The following is a 22,134-nucleotide window of genomic DNA, read 5'->3' as shown; positions in this document are numbered from 1 at the left end:
AATGAGACCATCTAAGGTTTTTAAGTTATGGTAATTCTGATGGATTTGCAGGCAGAGCTGAGTATTGTCTTATCCTGGAAAAGCAGTACATAAAATTACAATCGGGCAGTTCTTCACAAAGAATAAAACAGGGTTTTCATTGTATTATGCAAAAGACAAGACTGAAGCATTTGTGACCATCTTCAGCCAGAAGTGCCGAGCGGATAATCCACCTCGGTGTCCTCCCGAGGTCCCTAGCTTCACAGATGCCAGTCTTCAGCTAATCTGGTTCATGGTACGTGATATCAAAAAGTGCCTGAAGGCACTGGATACTGCAAAGGCTAGGGGCCCTGACAACATTCCGGCAATAGTACTGAAGACTTGTGCTTCAGAACTAGCCGCACCCCTAGCCAAGCTGTTCCAGTACAGCTACAACACTGGCATCTACCCGGCAATGTGGAAAATCGCCAAGGTTCGTCCTGTGCACAAAAAGTAGGACAAATTCAACCCGGCCAATTACTGCCCCATCAGTCTACTCTCAATCGTCAGCAAAGTGATGGAAGAAGTCGTCAATTGTGCTATCAAGCGGCACGTGCTTAGCAATAACCTGCTCACTGACGCTCAGATGAGTGGCCCTGGTTAAACCCAGCTCCTGACCTCATTACAGCCTTGGTCCAAACGTGGACAAAAGAGCTGAACTCCAGAGATGAGGTGAGAGTGATTGCCCTTGTCATCAAGGCAGCATTTAACCAAGTATGGTATCTAGGAGCCCTAGAAAATCTGGAGTCAGTGGGTATCGGGGGAAAACTCTCTGCTGGTTGGAGTCATATCTAGCACAGAGGAAGATGGTTGTGGTTGTTGGAGGTCAATTTTTTCCATCCCAGGGCATCACTGCATGAATTCCTCAGGGTAGCGTCCAAGGCCCAACCATCTTCAGCTACTTCATCAATGACCTTCATCAGAAGTGGGGATCTTCGCTGCTGTTTGCACAATATTCAGTACCATTCGTAACTCCTCAGATACTGAAGCAGCCTGTGTCCATATGCAGCAAGACCTGGACAGCATCCAGGCTTGGGCTGATAAGTGGCAAGTAACACTTGTGCCACACAAGTGCCAGGCAATGACCATCTCCAACAAGAGAGAATCTAACCAACTCCCTTTGGTGTTTACTGGCATTAACATTGCTGAATCCCCCTCTATCAACATCCTGGGGGGGGGTCACCATTGACCAGAAATTGAACTGGAGCAACCACATAAATACTGTGGCTACAACAGCAGGTTCAAGGTTGGGAATTCTGTGGCGAGTAACTCACCTCCTGTCTCACCAGTGCCTGTCTGCCATCTATAAGGCACAAGCCAAGAGTGTGCTGGAATACTTTCCACTTGCCTGAATAGGTGCAGCTCCAACAACATTCAAGAAGCTCGAACCATCCAGGACAAAGCAGCCCACTTGATTGGCACCCCATCCACCACCTTCAACATTCACTCCCTCTACCACGACACACAGTGGCAGCAGTGTGTACTATCTACAAGATGCACTGCAGCAGTTCACCAAGGCTCTTTTGACAGCACCTTCCAAACCCGCGACCTCTACCACCTAGAAGGACAAGGACAGCAGATACATGGGAATACCACCACCTGCAAGTTCCCCTCCAAGCCACACACCATCCTGGCTTGGAACTATATCGCCATTCCTTCACTGTCACTGGGTCAAAATCCTGGAACTCCCTTTCTAACAATACGGAAGGTGTACCTACCACACATGGACTGCAGCAGTTCAAGAAGGCAGCTCACTGCCACCTTCTCAAGGGCAATTAGGGGTGGGCAATAAATGCTGGCCTAGCCAGCGACACCCATATACCATGAATGAATAATAATAATTTCCCAACCCCTCCTAAGACTTGCATCAAAGGATTAAATTGGTGTGCTGATTCTTGCAGGTTCAGTACTGTATAATCCTGGAACACTTGAGTTCTTTTGGTTGAGGCTGAGTTGAATCCAGAACCGTGGAGAGTGTTCAAAGAGTTTTCTGTGTTCTTTTAAATTGTATATAATTGAACCGAAATGCCCAGTGGACACATTATGCATGCTTGTGGTTTATTTTCTAAATTATGTATTGAAACAAGTTGAACATTCCAGCTGATCATGTGGGGCTGATTAAATCTTTGAGGTCACAGAATTTTCCAACTTAGCATTTTGTGGTGTGGGTTTTTTGTTTTTCTTTTACTCCTGCTGTTTTTCTATTCTCCTCTCCCACAGACACTTACTCACGGTGGGACATGGTTACACAGGTGGCAGTGCCCCGCTAGTATCCCTTTTAGGTGACTCTTCCTCACCAGTGCCTTAATGGTCAGTGTCAGCAAGATAATCCATCATGGAGTAGTGTAAACAGCTGTTCCTGCTCCTGCTTCACAAGCTTTTTCCAGTAGGGGTCACTGGATAGTAATCAGCAGTGGGAAAACTAGCCAATTCCGCCTCTCTGTAAGGAGCTGGGATCAGTTAACACAGCACAGGCTGGGCATTGAGCCTTGGGATTTCTTAGTGTCTGTGACTTAAAACCACAGCAGGAGATGCGTAGTCCCACTGAGTCATAGGTGATTGATATTTCTATGTAAGTAAAATATAAATGATCTCCCGCAATGTGTAGCTGACTGGTTAGGTGCTAAGTTCAATCCTCAGACTAGTCAAGTCAGCTGATTTCAGCCAATAAGGGCCCCTACAAATGGTTCAACGCCCTTGGATTGGGGATTAGCCAGAGTTCTCGATGCTGATCACGATCCAGTGATGCTCTCCTGGACAACACAGTCACGTGGACTGAAAGTTTGACTTTGGGGGCAGAAAAGGGCGACAGTGGAGTGATTACATGTTATCCACTGGCTTCAGTGGAAAGGATTGAGCCTTACTATGATGCCACCTGCTGTTAAATAGCCAGCCGTCAAGACCACTTGGATGAGGTACTGGACAGCGAACAGCCCCTTTGCACCCGAGTGAGGAGTCAATGCCATGTAGAAAGCAGGGAGGAAATTTGTGAGAACTTCATTTTTTTTTAAAGTTACAATTCAAACCAGAAATAAAAATATATATTAAGCCTTTACATATAATTCTAATAAGCAGATTTAAGGCTGATTGTAAAATAAAAGAAGGCATATTTTAATTTTTCTTTATAAACTAATAGTTCCTGAGTAACAGAGAGAAGTGCTTTGCCTTAGAGACACGTGAACTTTAACAAACCTCCTGGTGCCTCTTCGTCTTCTGGTTGTTAGAGCTGAGCCATTCACCCCCATGTGCAGGCTGGTAATGTTGGCATTTATGGCAGGGCTTTCAGTGAAGGAGGGGTAGCTTTAATTTCTGTGATTGGTTTTATGAGTTTATAAAATAAAATGTACAAGTACATGAAAGGAAATGAGACGATTTGCAAATTTTACGTGATGATAATTCTGAAGGATTTGCAGTGGGCCAGAGAAACTGAAAATATCAATAGCCTAATAGATTATGTGACATGGAGTTGGGTCACTTTAGTTGGGAGAGAAACTGTGTTATTAGTTAGTTGATTTTAATCTTCAAAAGTCCCCTGAAAACAAACCGCTCTTTGTCAACTCGCCTAATTTGCCCAGCATCTGCGTGAAATGCCATGTAGCATTTTAATACATGAAAGGTGCCGCATAATGTTGTTCTTTATTGTTGTTGCTGAAACTCCCTCAGCACTGCACTGGATATCAGACCAGATTAAGTGCTCCATTCCAGGAATGTGGGCTTGAATCCAAGACCTTCTGAGTCGGAGGTGAGCCCACTGAACCAAACCGACATTTATTATCGTAATGCAATCATTTACCAAGCACTAATACATACTGTCTCAGCCACTTAGTCCTTTCAGCTCCATGTTATACAGGGCAAAGACACCACACTATTTTCCAGCAATATTTAACTGAAATCTAATCAATATGGAGTCAAGTCCTATCAGTGATGCCCACAGTGCAATTGAGTGCTTTGATGTGGTACGTGTCCCATATGTACAGTGCAGACTGACCATGCTAACTTGCTGTCACTCCCCTGGTTGTCATAGCTCAGTAGATAGCACCCTCGCCTCTGAATCAGGAGTTCAAGTCCCAAAGTCCAAAAAACTTGAGTGCAAAATCTAGGCTACACTCCAGCGCAGCACTGAGGGAGTCCTGCATTGTCAGAGGTGCTGCCTTTCAGATGACATGTTGAATAAAAGCCTCATCTACCCTTTCAGGTGAATGTAAAAGTTCCCATGGCACTGTTTTGAAGAAGAGCAGGAGAGTTATCCGTGGTGTTCTGGCCAGTATTTATCCCTCACCAACATCTATAAAACAGATTATTTGGTCATTATCACATTGCTGTTTGTGGGAACTTACTCTGCACAAATTGGCTGCCACGATGCCTACAACAGTGATTGCACTTCAAAAACTGTGTCATTTACTGTAAAGCGTTTTGGAATATCCTGGGGTCATGGAAGACACTATATAAATTGCAATTCTTTCTTCTCAAAGCCAACATCTTCCAAGTGTGCCAATGAACTGCATGTTCCCATTGTATTTTGAATCGAGTGAGTCTTGACACCACTCTGTCAGCCAATGAGTTGGAGGTAGGGCAGAGTGGAACTTTACAGCAAACGTAACTCACGACCGAAACTACAGCAAAGTCTCCCGATAAAAGCAGGATTATTTCTCCAGCAAAATGCAGAGAGTGGAGGATAGTTCCATAAAACAAATTATTTACATAAAATCAATCCCAGTCACTAAATACAGTGCGGTCTCCAGGCATCTCCATTCTGTTTGGGAATAGTGGTGTCACTATATGCAGCTTTTTTGAATATCTTTCCCACTTTAATCCTCCTCCCCCACCTGTCTGAAGGCACTGGCTTACTCCAGGAATAGATTTCCACACCTCAGCAGGCTGTTTGATTGCGGGAGGAATCCTGTCTTCAATTGACAAAACACAAATACGTATTCCCAACAGAGGCCGTTGGACACTCATCAGGACTGGGAAAGCTTGCTAATTTTCCCCTCCCTCGAACAGGACACTGAGATGAATTTTAGGATCCCCACTGCCCCCTCGATGGAAATTGGTGAGCTCAACGCATAGTGAAGCGGAACCACCCTGGCCTGAGGGTATAAATAGAGCGTGACACGTTTACATTGAAAATTTGTGTTATATATGTATGGACAAGAATTTAAAATGGCAGTGAGTTGGGCAAGCCCTTTCTGAGAGAATGTACTTTTCCTGTTGGGAATTTCACAGTTGCTTGGTTTGAAAGCTCGTGTAACCCAAAAATAATCAGATGTCTTTGTTCTGTTTCTCCTCCTGGCTATTTATGTGTGGGTGTCTGTTTGCTTGCCTTTCTCATGTCACACAGTCTCTTTATCCCTCCCTCTTTCCATGTGTTTTTTTTCTTTACACCTGTCTGGCTTTCTCTTACTCATTCTGCTCTCAATTTCTTGTTCTTCATCTGCAGTTCCGACTGGTTCAGTTTTGTTGTTTTATTCTTCTGTTGCTGCCTCCTTTACCTTTCTGTTATTTCTCAGCCAAACCCTCCATTGCTCTCTTGCACGTGTGCGCTCTCACTCTCACTCACACTCTCTCTCTCTCACGCTCTCACACAAACACACACACATCATTGTCTCCCTCTTTCTCTTTCTCCTACTCTTTTTCAGTTGGCAGGAGGTTCACCATGTTCTGCCAATAGCTAAAACAAACCGAAGAGTTCACCAGTGACTATAGGTTTCAGGCACTCATTTACTCATATCACAGACTAGTCGCATTTGAGAAAAAGTAAAACGAGGCTTGGCTAAGGAGTGAGTTCTGCCTCTGAGCTGAATAGCTCAGAACTCTCTCACTGATGGTTCCTGCCTCATGCCCAAAATTTAATTTGTTTAAAATTACCAAGTAAAACAACTTAATTAGGATGCAGTGCACTTCAACGAGAATGCTGGGAAGATTTATTTAATCATTTGAAATCCAGTCCATGAAAAGCAGCCACCAAAAAGAAATGAGCTTTAAACGAGGAATCGAGCGTTGTGTTTGCAGTTCAAATTAACACAACATGTCTCTGGCTAAATGAAGCACTATCTTGGTATCACAGTGTGAGTCAGGTGTATATTAGCTTAGAATTCAAGGAGCTTTGAATAATGCCCGTGCTAATCAAACAGCAGGATTCCCTCCTCTGTCGCTTATGAAGGAATTGCATTAGTCATCTGGATGTGATAGATGAATTATCTCTGACCAGTGTATATGTTACCCACTGATGAAAAATTTGTTGCTAAAACTGTTTTTAATTGCTTGTGGGAATGTGTTCTTTATCACTTGCAGCGACACAGCCTTAACTGGAACTTCCACCCTGCTTGAAACGGGGACTGTTTTCAATGGTGGGAGCAGAAAATATCTAGAAGATTCTGCACTATCTCCATACTACAGCAGCATCCAGAATGGATGCTTCTGCAACAGAATTACCTTTCTATCTTGGTGAATTGTGTGTTCAAGATGAGGGTTGTTAGAGCTGGAGAATGGAACGCCTTCCGATTTAGGGGACGTGTTGCTAGGTTTCTTGATCAGTGTTAATTTAATGTGGGAGGTATCCCATTACTCACCCACAGTATCAAATGACACTGATCCAGACTCTAGGCCCAGCATCATGCACTCCCAGACCAAATATAGCATGCTTAGATACAGAGTACAGGGAACCTACTCTGCCCCAGTATTGTTCCTTAGCCCCAAACTCAATCTCAGAAGGGCATGACATGTGTAGGGGACCTAACACCTGTTTTAGGCAGGTACCATGGACAGCTGCAAAATTGCCAGACCCACTATCACATTGGGTGCCTTTCAGGCATCCTTGGGCACAGGATGTTGGCCTGCAATACAGGTGAATGTACTTGATGTGTAAATTTAAACATCTTCCACCATTCAGTAACAAAGGAAATGAAGCACTCATTTGTTTTTGAAAAAAAAACACACATATCTTGGTTACCATTTTACCAACAAAAGGACAAAAAGGTTAAAGTGCACGTGCATGCACCATGGGTATTGAAATTGCAGTCCCAACGACAGTGTCTATTATTTGAATTTTTTTCTAATCAGTAAAGCAGTTATCTGCATTCGGACTCCCAATTTGCAACACGTGGCTAGTATTGAACAACACTGGACGAGACGATGATTGTTGATTGAGTGACCGTTTGCGTAAACACTTTTGGGAAAGGCGGAGAGAAAGCTGGGGGCAGGAAAGAAGTGGGGAAGAAAGCTTTGTGAATTGGCCCAGATTTGATGACATAAAAGCAAGTTTCATATGGACTCCTGAGCTAAGTATCTTACCTGGTCCTTTGCTCACATGGGAAAGAAGTAATATTTGGTTCTGAGCTGTTCCACAGAATTCAATACCACTTAATCCCTTCTTATTAAGATTTACCATCAGTCACAGCTGCTCAGACATGAGTGGCAACTCACACAAAGTTCCCAGATACCACAGATTTCTGTTGAGAATAAGGAAGCCACCAATCCTATCCTGGTGGCTGTGACCACTCCAATTTGCGATCAGTGAGCTGCACAAGGTAGTTTATTTTTCAACATATTTGTTCTCGTTATTCATGCTCACTGCAAAGGACAATTTCCTGTGCCTTCTACGAACCAAAGATTAACCTTCCATGTGACGTGACTGGGATAGCGTGCTTCAGGGTTAAGAATCTGCTGTTGACCTGAGAGTTATAGACCAGATGTAGCTCAGAATACTCACTGTATATTTTAGACCCCCCCCCCCCCCCCCACCCCATTGAGTGAAAAGACACCACATCACCATGCCATATATTTCAGGCTAAGCTGCAGATTATACTTATTATAAGACATAAATTTATACATTGCTGAAATAAAACAGCAACACTGTGCTTACTAATACTTTAAGCAGTTTTCTGAAATCAAAAACAAAGTGCTTTGAAATTTTTCGAAACATTCTCCAGCATTCTTTAACTGAATCTTGGATGTATATGATTGCTTCTGTTCCATCTCAGCCCTAACCATAGCGTTTAACAGCTGAAATAAGTAAACTATAGATATGACAAAATTAACCCGTTTGAGAGGCCTCTGAGCACACAGCCGTCAATCAAACCAGATATTTTATAACCGGATATTCCACATTCATTCTTAAGAGATTGGTAATCAATATGATTATTTCTATCATGCCAGAGAAAAGGGCAGTGAGAAAAGTAATTCCCCCTGTCATCTGGAGAGACGTTTAACACATCAGGCTTCAGACAGAACTAATTGGAATTTGACACCTGGCATGCCATTCTTTGTGAAGAAGGCGTCAACATCCACTGAATGTCATGTACACAGCAGACACTTTCTGTGCCGGTAATGTATACCATCTCCAGACAGAACTGTGTATTGGCTACAGCCACCATTGTAGAGATTTAAAAATGCTCTTGTCCTGACCCAGCTCGCACTTAAATGAAAAGATACATAATATAGAAACATGTTTGTCTATGATACAAGGCAAAGCCAGTAGTCAGGCCTGTGAATAGTAACCAGATATGAGACAAAAATTTCCTATTCGTTATTAAACAAATTAGCAGTGCTTTTGTCTTGCAGTTGGATGTTTTGGCAACATTAAAAGTGTCAACTAGTGGTTGCACTCTCACCTCTAGTTCGGGAGGTCATGAGTTCAAATCCCACACCAGAGCTGGGAACACTAAAGCTAGACTGACACTCCAGTGCAGTACTGAGGGAGTGCTGCACAGAAATAGTGTCTTTTGGATTAGACATGAAACTGAGGCCTTCTCTGCCCCCTCAGGTGGACGGAAAAGAACCTATGGCATTATTTGAAGAGGAGTTTGGGAGTTTTCCCCAGGGTATGAGGCCTGGTCAACATTTATCCTTCAATCAACATGACTAAAGCAGATGGTCTGGTCATGATCATATTGCTGTTTGTGGGACTTTGCTGTGTGCAAATGGCTGTTACATTTCCTATATTACAACAGTGACTAAACGTTCAAAGTATTTCATTGGCTATAAAGTGCTTTCTTTGTTTGTGTAAATAGCAGTTATTGCTGTTGTTCCTGGGCTTTCTTGAACTCGATAATTTTGGGCACTGCACAGGGAGATGTTTAAAGGCCATGTGGTAGTACTGGCTGGCATGACATTGTTGGGGAGCTGGGGGATGAGATTATTTCCTATGGCTGCACTTAAATTCCCTTTAAAACCATATCAAAATGTAATGCAAAAGTATGCTGTTAATTCTGTGCAGATGTGAATCTTACGATTTACAGAGAGGCCTCAAATCCTGTCAGGTGACGACCCATTATGACATGCGTAAATCAAGTTCACTATGTCAATTATTTAACCTCACCACCTACCTGTAGATTGAAGACCATCCCATCCTGTCTGCTGTGAAACGGCACTTTAAATTGTAATTGAAATTTTTTTCCAAGTCTTTGTTATGCTGCATTTTTCTTTTATGTATTTACTTATAAACTGGAAGACTAGCTGAAATTCATTATCATAATAATACTTGTATTTATGTAAAGCCTTATCGCGTTGCTCATTAACATCTCTAAAGTGCTTCAAATGCAATGAAGTACTTTGAATTGTTGTTTCAACTGTTGTCATGTGGGCAAATACGATAGCCAGATTGTCCTCGCAGTGTCCTATCGACAGCAGTGAGATGAATGACAAATTAATCTGTCTTTAGTAGCTAGCATTGGTTGAGGGATGAAAATGAGCAAGGTCAGTGAGAGAACTCCCTACTCCTTTTTGAATATCACTATGGGGCCTTCAATTCAAACAACGCTCAGTATCTACACAATAGAAACCAGCTGGATAATCTTGGTTATGAGATTACATTGCCTTTGAAAACGTAGTATTTGTGGCTTTGGTTCATATTTAGTCCACATAAACTAACTGCCCAGAGATGTCCCCTGTGACACAGGTCCTTAGTGTCTTTTAAAAGTAGGCTGTAGATTTTGTCTCCCTTAACATCCCACATATTGGGCCAGAATTTGTGCCAAAATAATGGTGAGTTAAATGCGCATGCCAATATTCATGTTTCAATCGTCCAGTTGCTTGTAGTGAGGAAGAGATCCCCCGTGAATTACCACAAGTTGCTATATGACTTGCGTCACTGCCATTAGCGTTCCCTTAATCTCCCCATGAATTTTAAGAAATTGCACCATTTGCACATAAATTGCCAATTAAACTCGCAGCGGAAGGTCAGGGCTTGTACTTAACAGCATAAGTATCTTTTTAACAAGATGATTTATCTTCCTGCATTGTCACTCAACCTTTCTGCCCCAGAAAGGGAATAATTTAAACCTTGGCATCTCATTCCCGCACGTAGTAAATTGTTGTTACACAGCTTGAAAATTTTAAATTTACATTTTTCTTTCTTTTCCTTTCTCACTTTTTCCCTCTCTTAGTCCAATCATTCTTTCCCACTTCATTTCTCTTTCTATACCTGATTAAACTCTAATGAGCTTATTTCTTCCTATCTTGACTCTATCTTTTCTCCGCTGGTCCAGTCTCTTCCCACTTATATCCGTGACTCTTCTGACGCCCTATGTCATTTTGACAATTTCCAGTTTCCTGACCCCAACCGCCTCCTCTTCACTATGGATGTCCAATCTCTCTACACCTCCATCCCCCACCAGGACGGTTTGAGGGGCTCTCCGCTTCTTCCTTTAACAGAGGCCCAACCAGTCCCCATCCACCACCACCCTCCTCCACCTGGCTGAACTTGTTCTCACGTCGAACAACTTCTCCTTCAACTCCACTCGCTTCCTTCAAATAAAAGGTGTTGCTATGGGTACCCACATGGGTCCTAGTTATGCCTGTCTTTCTGTGGGATATGTCGAACATTCTTTGTTCCAGTCCTACTCAGGCCCCCTCCCCCAACTCTCTTTCCGGTACATTGATGACTGTATCGGTGTCGTTTCCTGCTCCCGCCCCGAACTGGAAAACTTTATCAACTTTGCTTCCAATTTCCACCCTTCTCCCACCTTTACATAGTCCATCTCTGACACTTCCCTTCCCTTCCTCGACTTCTCTGTCTCCATCTCTGCGGATAGACTGTCTACTAATATTCATTATAAGCCCACCGACTTCCACAGCTACCTCAACTACACCTCTTCACACCCTGCCTCCTGTAAGGACTCAATTCCATTCTCCCAGTTTCTCCATCTCAGTCGCATCAGCTCTAATGATACAATCTTCCACGACAGTGCTTCTGATATGTCTTCCTTTTTCCTCAACCAAGGATTTCTCCCCCCCCCCCCCCCCCCCCCACTGTGGTTGATAGGGCCCTCAACCCATTTCCCACACCTCTACCCTCACCCGTTCCCCTCTCTCCCAGAATAGTGACAGAGTTCCCCTTGTCCTCACTTTCCACCCCACCAGTCTCCACATCCAAAGGATCATCCTCAGCCATTTCCACCACATCCAGCGTGATGCCACTACCAAGTGCATCTTCCCCTCCCTTCCCCTGTCAGCATTCCAAAGGAATCGTTCCCTCTGCGACATCCTGATCCACTCCTCCAGTATCCCCACCACCTTGTCCCCTTCCCACGGCACCTTCCCCTGCAATCGCAGGAGGTGTACTACCTTCCCATTTACCTCTTCACTTCTTACTGTCCAAGGCCCCAAACACTCCTTTCAGGTGAAGCAGCGATTTACTTGCACTTCTTTCAATTTAGTATACTGTATTCACTGCTCACAACGTGGTCTTCTCTACATTGGGGAGACCAAACGCAGGTTAGGTCACCACTTTCCAGAAAGCCTCCGCTCAGTCTGAAATCATGACTCCGAGCTTCTAGTTGCTGGCCATTTCAACACCCCCACCCTGCACTCATGCCCACATATCTTTTTTTAAAAATTCATTCATGGGATGTGGGCGTCGCTGGCTCGGCCAGCATTTGTTGCCCATCCTTAATTGCCCTTGAACTGAGTGGCCATTACAGAGGGCATTTTTTTAACCGTCAACCACATTGCTGTGGATCTGGAGTCACATGTAGGCCAGACCAGGTAAGGACGGCAGATTTCCTTCCCTAAAGGACATTAGCGAACCAGATAGGTTTTTACAACAATCGACAATGGCTCCATGGTCACACTATACTAGCTTTTTAATTCCAGATTTATTAATTGAATTCAAATTTCACCATCTGCTGTGGTGGGATTCGAACCCACATCTCCAGAGCATTATCCTGGGCCTCTGGGCTACCAATCAAGTGGCATTACTTACTTACCTTTTGTTGCAGCAGCTTTTTCTGAAGCAGCGATAGTGCGAGCGAGGTGTCAGCTGGGAAGGTGAGTTTCAGTTTAAAATAACTTACATTTTGTTTCGGCGGACAAGGGGACTGCTGGGTAAGTAAACCTATATAATCGGGCAGTGGCTAAAACCGAAACACTACACGTGTAGTGTCTCCCACCCATCCTCCTCCTCTAACCAAAAAAAAAGGACTCTTGTGTGGAGGGTTTGGTAAGGTAAGGTTTTCTTTTTTTTTTAAATCTCTGTTGTCAATTTAGTGCGGAGGGTATGGAAGCTAGGGCAGTTGCATGCTCCTCTTGCAGGATGTGGGAGGTAAGGGTCACCACTTGTGTCCCTGCTGACTTCACCTGTGAAAAGTGCACCCAACTCCAGCTCCTCGCAGACCGCATTAGGGAGCTGGAGCTGGATGAACTTCGGATCATTCAGAATGCTGAGGGGGTGATAGCGAGCAGCTATAGGGAAGTAGTGACACCGAAGTTACAGGATAAAGGTAGCTGGGTGACCGTCAGGGGAGGGAAAGGGAATAGGTGCACAGTGCAGGGATCCCCTGTGGCCGTTCCCCTCAATAATACGTATACCGTTTTGGATACGGTTGTGGGGGGGGTGGGGGACCTACCAGAGGAAAGCCACAGTGGCCAGGTTTCTGGCACTGAGCCTGGCTCAGTGGCTCAGAAGGGAAGGGGGGAGAATAGGAGAGCGATAGTGACAGGAGATTCAATGGTTAGAGGAACAGACAGGAGATTCTGTGGTCGCGAACGAGACTCCCGGATGGTATGTTGCCTCCCGGGTGCCAGGGTCAGGGATGCAGGGATGTCTCGGATCGAGTCCACAGGATTCTTAAGGGGGAGGGGGAGCAGCCAGAGGTCGTGGTACATATCGGTACCAATGACATAGCTAAGAAAAGGGATGAGGATCTGAAAAGCGAATATAGGGAGTTAGGTTCGAAGCTGAAAGGCAGGACGAGCAGAGTAGTAATCTCAGGATTGTTACCGGTGCCACGTGCTAGTGAGGCTAGAAACAGGGAGCGAGTGCAGCTGAACACGTGGCTACAGAACTGGTGTAGGAGGGAGGGATTCAGATATGTGGATCATTGGGATACCTTCTGGGGAAGGTGGGACCTGTACAAGAAGGACGGGTTGCATCTGAACTGGAGGGGCACCAATATGCTGGGCGGGAGGTTTGCTGGAGCTCTTCGGGAGGGTTTAAACTAGTTTGGCAGGGGGATGGGAACCGGAGCCACGGATCAGTGGATGGGGTAACTTTTGAACAAGCAGGTACCGAGTGCAGAGAGTCTGTGAGGAAGGTTAGACAGTTGACAGGGCAAAGTTGCAGCCAGTATGATGGGTTGAAGTGTGTCTATTTTAACGCAAGAAATGTCAGGAATAAGGGTGATGGACTTAGAGCATGGATCAGTACTTGGAGCTACGATGTTGTGGCCATTACGGAGACGTGGATATCACAGGGGCAGGAATGGATGTTGGATGTTCCAGGGTTTAGATGTTTCAAAAGGAATAGGGAGGGAGGTAAAAGAGGTGGGGGAGTGGCATTGTTAATCAGGGATAGTATCACAGCTGCAGAAAGGGAGGTCGTCGAGGAAGGTTTGTCTACTGAGTCATTATGGGTGGAAGTCAGAAACAGGAAAGGAGCAGTCACTTTGTTGGGTGTTTTCTATAGACCCCCCAATAGCAACAGAGACATGGAGGAACAGATTGGGAGGCCAACTAGAGGGGAGACTATGTTGGACTTGGTGCATGGCAACGAACCAGGCCAGATGGCAGATCTCTTGGTGGGAGAGCATTTCGGTGATAGTGATCACAACTCCCTGATCTTTACTATAGTCATGGAGAGGGACAGGAGCAGACGGGATGGGAAAATATTTAATTGGGGGAGGGTGAGTTACAATGCTATTAGGCAGGAACTGGGGAGCATAAATTGGGAACAGTTGTTCTCAGGGAAATGCACGACAGAAATGTGGAGGTTGTTTAGGGAGCACTTGCTGCGACTGCTGGATAGGTTTGTCCCGATGAGGCAGGGAAGGAACCTTGGATGACAAGAGATGTGGAACAGCTAGTCAAGAGGAAGAAGGAAGCTTACTTAAGGTTGAGGAAGCAAGGATCAGACAGGGCTCTAGAGGGTTATAAGGTAGCCAGGAAGGAACTGAAGAAAGGACTTAGGAGAGCCAGAAGGGGACATGAAAAAGTCTTGGCGGGTAGGATTAAGGAAAATCCCAAGGCGTTCTACACTTATGTGAGGAACAAGAGGATGGCCAGAGTGAGGGTAGGGCGATCAGGGATAGTGGAGGGAACTTGTGCCTGGAGTCGGAGGAGGTAGGGGAGGTCCTAAATGAATACTTTGCTTCAGTATTCACTAGTGAGAGGGACCTGGTCGTTTGTGAGGACAGCGTGGAACAGGCTGATATGCTTGAACAGGTTGAGGTTAAGAGGGAGGATGTGCTGGAAATTTTGAAAGACATGAGGACAGATAAGTCCCCGGGGCCAGACGGGATATACCCAAGGATATTACGGGAAGCGAGGGAAGAGATTGCTGCGCCTTTGGTGATGATCTTTGCATCTTCACTGTCCACTGGAGTAGTACCGGATGATTGGAGGGTGGCAAATGTTGTTCCCTTGTTCAAGAAAGGGAATAGGGATAACCCTGGGAATTATAGACCAGTCAGTCTTACGTCGGTAGTGGGCAAATTATTCGAGAGGATTCTGAGAGACAGGATTTATGATTATTTGGAAAAGCATGGTTTGATTAGAGACGGTCAGCATGGCTTTGTGAGGGGCAGGTCATGCCTCACAAGCCTTATTGAATTCTTTGATGATGCGACAAAACACATTGATGAAGGAAGAGCAGTGGATGTGGTGTATATGGATTTTAGCAAGGCGTTTGATAAGGTTCCTCATGGTAGGCTCATTCAGAAAGTAAGGAGGCATGGGATTCAGGGAAAGTTGGCTGTCTGGATACAAAATTGGCTGTCCCATAGAAGTCAGAGGGTGGTAGTAGATGGAAAGTATTCAGCATGGAGCTCGGTGACCAGTGGTGTTCCACAAGGATCTGTTCTGGGACCTCTGCTCTTTGTGATTTTTATAAATGACTTGGATGAGGAAGTGGAAGGCTGGGTTAGCAATTTTGCCGATGACACGAAGGTTGCTGGAGTTGTGGATAGTGTAGACGGCTGTTGTAGGTTGCAACGGGACATTGACAGGATGCAGAGCTGGGCTGAGAAGTGGCAGATGGAGTTCAACCTGGAAAAGTGTGAAGTGATTCATTTTGGAAGGTCGAATTTGAATTTGAATACAGGCTTAAAGACAGGATTCTTGGTAGTGTGGAGGAACAGAGGGATCTTGGGGTCCATGTCCATAGATCGCTCAAAGTTGCCACCCAAGTTGATAGGGTTGTTAAGAAGGCGTATGGTGTGTTGGCTTTCATTAACAGGGGGATTGAGTTTAAGAGCCGCGAGGTTATGCTGCAGCTCTATAAAGCCCTGGTTAGACCACACTTGGAATATTGTGTTCACTTCTGGTCGCCTCATTATAGGAAGGATGTGGAAGCTTTAGAGAGGGTGCAGAGGAGATTTACCAGGATGCTGCCAGGACTGGAGGGCATGTCCTACGAAGAAAGATTGAGGGAGCTAGGACTTTTCTCTTTGGAGCGAAGAAGGATGAGAGGTGACTTGATAGAGGGGTACAAGATGATGAGAGGCATAGATAGAGTGGATAGCCAGAGACTTTTTCCCAGGGTGGAAAGGGCTATCACCAGGGGGCATAATTTTAAGGTGATTGGAGGAAGGTTTACGGGAGATGTCAGAGGTAGGTTCTTTACACAGAGAGTGGTGGGTGCGTGGAATGCGCTGCCAGCGGTGGTAGTAGAAGCAGATACATTAGGGGCATTTAAGCGACTCTTGGATAGGTACATGGATGATAGTAGAATGAAGGGTAGGTAGTTAGTTTGATCGAGTAGATTAAAGGTTCGGCACAACATCGTGGGCCGAAGGGCCTGTACTGTGCTGTACTGTTCTATGTTCTATTACCGCTACGCCACTGTCCTGGGCTTGCTGCACTGTTCCAGTGAACATCAACGTAAGCTCGAGGAACAGCATCTTATTTACCGGCTAGAGCCTGCCGGACTGAACATTGAGTTCAATAATTTCAGAGCATGAAGGGCCCCCCTTTTTATTTTTCGTTATTTTTTTCTTTTTTCTTTATTTTAATTTAGCTTGTTTCATCATTCATTTTTTTTTACCATGTGCCTGCCCACTTTTTTTTTTCATGTTTGTGTTTTGGGCCAGAGCTGTTCATTTTTCTCTCAATGAACATCCTCTCTTTGTCTTTCAGCACAACATTAACATACCGTTTGCCTTTGCTCCATGTCCTTCTGGTCAGTTATTCTGTGTGACCCTCTCTCCTATCAACACCTTGCCTTTTGTTGTCTCTTGCCCTAACCCCGCTTTATTTGCTTAAAACCTATTACGTTTCTAACATTTGCCAGTTCTGATGAAGGGTCACTGACCTGAAACGTTAACTCTGCTTCTCTCTCCGCAGATACTGCCAGACCTGCTGAGTATTTCCAGCATTTCTTGTTTATATTTCAGATTTCCAGCATCTGCAGTATTTTGCTTTTATAAACTCTAGATTTACACTATTTCTATTCCATTGTTCCTCTGCTTCTTTCTCAATTATTATCTGCTTCACCGATGACATTTAGTCTGTTAGTCCCGTTGTTTACTCTGATCCCAGATACACTGTCGCCCTCATCATCAGCTCGTAATTCCAGCACAAATTGTTTTTTTGAGCTGTAGGGTGAGGGAACTAACGGGGCATGCCCTGAGATGCCCTGATCCAGCATATTCTGGACCATTGTATTCCGAATCTCTACCAGCCTGCCTGGGGAATGTTTGGTCATATCCTTGAAACGAATGTGCTTGGATGCAATTCTTTTGTCCTGTGTTTTATTGAGGTGTTAACCTGGGTCACCATCACTTGAAATAGGGGGGAAAAGAATTGCATTTGAGCAGGTTAATCTTCAATGCAATAGTATCCTTACAGCAGAGTTTGAAGGTCTAGATTTTTTTTAAATGGGGCTCACTTTAAATGGTTAAAATAGTTAAGAACAGCAGGCATTTTATTGATTTATCAGGAAGTGGGAAATTGGGCAGATATTTGCCTTCATGCTGAAATGAAGAAAGCCTTCATAATTTGATCCTGGAAGGCAAAGTGGTAGCCCGTGCTAGGCAATGAACAGACTGCAGTCTAAACCCCATAATTGCCATTCTTTGTACAAAATGAAATAGATTTTCTTCAGCAAGGCTTGTCTGGGTGTATTCCTCAGGGCTTGCAAGGAAGAGCACAGTGAGAAATGTGGCTGCTAATTTTTGCCAGCAGTAAATATTGTCAAGATAAGAGTTATCTTATTGAATCTTTACTCAGCAAATGCTATTGCAATGTCATTAACCCAGTTGTTAGCAGAATCAATTTAATTAACTGTATAATTACAAAAATGAGCCACAGCTACTATTGTAGATTCTCTTTAAAAAATTTAACTGTTCTTTCAACAAAAAAGTAGATTTATATGTTTAAAGCCTATTTATTAGGCCATATTAAATATTAAAGATTAATTGAACATTTCCACACAGATCTTTATTGTCAGCTGTGCCTTCAGCTGCTTTGCAAACCTTCATTAATGCCTACAGTCTCTCCTCTTGGGCTGATGCTTGTTTGAACTTTGCGATATGCTGAGTTAATAGTCTAATTAAAATGAGGCAAAGCGTTTTTCTCTCTCTCTCTATTTGAATTCAAGATTTATGTGGACCTCAATCAGCCTTGTTAAAAGATGAACACTGTCTTTTGTAGACAGTGCCACTCTATGGAGATTTGTGTTTTTTAGATGGAGATGAAAAGTGATTTGCATGCTTTATTTTATAATGGTTTTAAGACGAGTATGTGAGCAGCCAGTGCTCTGTGTGGATGCTGACTGAGACCAGAAACAAGTTTGACTGTGATGCCTCTGCAGTTGAATTGCCCTAACTAACTGCTTCTGTTTGCACGTGAAAAGATGGGTTCCTGAGTGAGGTACTGAGGGGGAAGGTAGTGGTGGGGTTACTGTTGGCAGTGTAACTGTAGCATGATCTATCACCACCAAGAGAGGAGAATATGGGGGAAAAACATGTCAGGGTCTTGCCAAGGAGAGGAGGAAAATACAGAGGAATCCATTTGTGGTGTCAGACTGCATTCAGATGTGAGAATGCCTCATTTCTTATCTTGGCAGCTTTAGTCTTTAACTGAGCAGAGGGAGACATTTAGGGCCTGTCCATGTACCTCTGTCCTAATGTGCTATATAAATACAAGGCTTTCTATTTGCAAAATCTTTAAATTCAACTTCATCCACCAGCAAATTCTCATGAGGCGGCAGCCAGTGGTCTCTAATATTGCACCAGTAATACAGTGTTGCCTCCAGAGGTGCCAGTGCCGCCTGTTTATAATACAGTGCTATTACAATGTAATGGCAGGACTGTCGTATAAAGGTACACTAAAGTAAAATATTTTCCATTGTGATTGATTTTAAAATTCTTTTTAAAAGTAGTCACTTTATTGAATAGTAAAGAAAGAAAGAAAGAAATTAATTGTGTCTGTAATATTGTTCTGTTCCCAGCAGAACATTCTGGACCATCTCCTCCCAAAACAGCACTAAATAATTCAGCAGCTTCTATCAATACTTGCAGTGTTAGTCCCCACTATTATGACAGAGGCATAATGCAGTTTCTCAGTTTCTTTTTTTTTAGTTTTCTCTTTAAAAAAAAAAAATGATTGTGCCTCTGGGTATCGGGATGAAGGTTTGCCGCCTCTCACTGAGCTAGGGCAGGAGGGTGTCTGGCAGGAAATGGTTAGGGAAAGGAAGGGGTTATTCTTGTGTGCTGTCCAGCTTCTCCAGGTCCATTCCCTCAGCCAGGGAAGTTATGTGACATATAACCGAGGGAGGGGGGAGGAAATGGCCATATAATGTAGATACTGGATCTTTTATTCACTTTGTAAAATTGGAAAGGGATACACGGATAGAAACTTAACAAGCAACAACTGTTCTCAGTCCACTCGACTTTCATGGGTCTGGGAGAAACAGCTTGCTAACAGTCACTTTGTATTGATCTACGGCAAACCATCAGACATCCACAAGAACCCCAGAGACCAGTGTCAATAGCTGGCCTGTCTACTGTAGTTGTGAACTCGCCTGCAACTAATGAAGCCCTGAATGAAAAATGTAATTTACATATCGGTTCTATTGCGGTTGCACTTGATTAACACCATGATTTAAATCAAGGTTCAAAAGCTTACACAGATAATCACATCAATCAACATGCAGTTATCGTGCTGGCCTCAAACACAGTATTTCCAGTGTAGAGCCACTTCTTGCAGACTTACTGCCATAAGGGTTGTTGACTTTGGTTGGATTCTTTTAAGATGCTTCTTTTTTTTAAAAAATCCTCGCTCTTGACTTGTCCTAATATTTCTTTGTGCCTCGGTGTCAAATTTTCTCTGATGATGTTTCTGTGAAGCGCCTTGGGGCGTTTTACTACGTCAAAGCCGCTGGATTAAATGCAAGTTGTTGTTCTTTCATAGGAACAGGTTGTAAGTCACTCAGCACCTCAAACCTGTTTCTCCATTCAGTTAGATCACAGCTGATCTGCACCTCCACTCCATTGACCTGCTTTTGATCTATAACCTTTGATACCCTCACTTAGCAAAACTCTATCAATCTTATTCCTCAAATGTGTCAGCTGTGGCTCAGTGGGTAGCATTCTTGTCTCTGAGTCACAGGTTCCGGGTTCAAGCCCCACTCCAGGGCTTGACCACAAATATCAAGGCTAACACTCCAGTGCAGTACTGAGGGAGCACTGCACTGTCGGAGTTGCCATCTTTTGGATGAGATGTTAAACAGAAGCCTCAACTGTCTGCTTAGGTCAATGGAAAAGATCCCATGGCACTATTTTAAAGAAAGGCAGGGGAGTTACTTCCCAGTGTCCTGGCCAATATCTATCAATTAACAACACAAAAACAGATTATTATCTGATCATTATCACATTGCTGTTTTGTGTGAGCTTGCTGTGCACAAATTAGCTGCCGCATTTCCTACATTACAACAGTGACGCCACTTCAAAAGTACGTCATTGGTCATAAAGCGCTTTGGGACGTCCAGTGATTGCGAAAAGTGCGATATAAATGCAAGTCTTTTTATGGTTCAATAGACACAGCATCCAGGGCCTTTTGGGTGAGGGGGTTCCAGTGCCCTCTGTATTAAGAGGTTCTTCCTGAGTTCACTCTTGAATGTCCTAGGTCTAATTTTAAGATTGTGGCCCTTTCTTCTACGTTCCCCCACCAGAGGAAGTTGTTCCTCTGTATCTACCCTATCAAATCCTTTTGTCATTTTAAACATTTTGATTAGATCACCCTAAACCTCCTAAAGTCAAGGGCGTGCAAGCTGAGTTTATACAACTTGTCCTCATAATTTAACCCATTAAGCGCTGGTGTCATTCTGGTGACTCCAGAAGTGTACCCCATCCAAGGCACATACATCCTTCCCGAGGCGCAGACCCAAGAACTAAACACAGTACTCCAGTTGGGAGTCTGGCCAAGTACAACTAAACCATAATTTCCTGCACTTAGTAATTCAGCACCCTTGAGATAGAAAACAACATTCCATTAGTCTTTGTGAGTACTTTTTAGACATGTCAATGAGCTGTTAGTGATTTATGTACATGGACATCCAAATCTCATTGCTCCTCCACAGTTCCTAGTTTCTCACCATTAAGAAAATGTCCCGATTTGTCTCCGATCCAAAGTGAATGACCTCTTACTTTCCCACATTGAGCTCCATTTGCCAGTTCAATCTCTATTGTAACGTCCTGCTCCCATCTGCACAACTCACTGTACCTCCTGACTTAGTGTCATCTGCAGCCTTGAATATTATTCCTTCATCCAGAACATTGAAATATCTGATAAAAAGCTGAGGCTGCAGTACAGATCTCTGAATTTACAAATCCGTGCTGACTCTCTGATCAGCTAATACTTGTCCAAGTGCTCAGTCACTCTGTCCCTAATGACAGACTTCAGTAACTTGCCCACAACTGATAAACTAATGGGTCGATAGTTACCTGGTTTCTCCCTCCCTTCTTAAATAATGGAGTGACATTTGCACTTTTTCAATCCAAAGGCACATAATGCATAATACTTAATCCAGACATTTCACAGATAACTTTCCACAGTCCCCACAGAACATGTGCCATTGTGTTCTACAGAGCTTTTAAACATTGATTTCCATAAATGTCAATCCCTCTCACCTATTGAGCTTATTTTAAGAAATTCATTGACCTAGTTCTTTTGATGGGAGTTTATGTGCAAATGGATTTAATAGATTGAAGCATTCTTGGAGCTTAGGTCATGTACTGTAACCACTCCGATCTATAAAAACCCTACTCACTGGTGAAATACCTGGGTTGTATCTTCTGGAATAACCACAGTGTATGGGGTAGATCTTGACTTTGTGCGATAGTGTACAATGGGTGATAGTGAATTGGCAGCTCCATTCTCGACCTCTCCTTTTAGTTTCCATTGAATGCAGTAAAAATAAAAATGGTGAGGTAGGGAAATTAGGCAGCTGCTCTGCTATTACACGATCGCACAAAATCAAAATCTACCCCGTGTGTTTAATGTAAAACATGTTGCTTTAGTGGAAATACACTTGGGGTTGAATTCCTGCAAGGAATTGTCCGCCGTGACTTAAGCGGGATATGCATGGAAACCTCAGAGAAATGGGATAAATGGTGAATAATTGGCAGAAACTGCCAATTTTCCTGCAGGAATTAATGATGTTTGAGTCGCTGCTCCAAAAAGACC

General features: G+C 43.8%; 1 protein-coding gene across 13 annotated transcripts in view; it reads left to right on the top strand.

Annotated features, from left to right (window-relative positions):
- celf2 (cugbp, Elav-like family member 2) overlaps positions 1–22,134 on the top strand; it is a 567,676-nt gene that overhangs the window by 455,677 nt on the left and 89,865 nt on the right. The window contains exon 1 of one of the 13 annotated variants that reach the window (XM_068059501.1): positions 2,770–2,933. The exons of the other annotated variants lie outside the window; for them this stretch is intronic. The gene's annotated coding sequence lies outside the window, so the exon portion shown is untranslated. Of the gene's footprint in view, positions 1–2,769; positions 2,934–22,134 lie in introns of those variants that run through there. 13 annotated transcript variants of the gene reach the window in all.

This window comes from Heterodontus francisci, chromosome 27 (assembly GCF_036365525.1).
Source record: "Heterodontus francisci isolate sHetFra1 chromosome 27, sHetFra1.hap1, whole genome shotgun sequence".
In the NCBI taxonomy this organism is placed as follows: domain Eukaryota; kingdom Metazoa; phylum Chordata; class Chondrichthyes; order Heterodontiformes; family Heterodontidae; genus Heterodontus; species Heterodontus francisci.
Note: the sequence above shows the minus strand (reverse complement) of the source record. Positions and strands in the feature narration are given on the sequence as shown.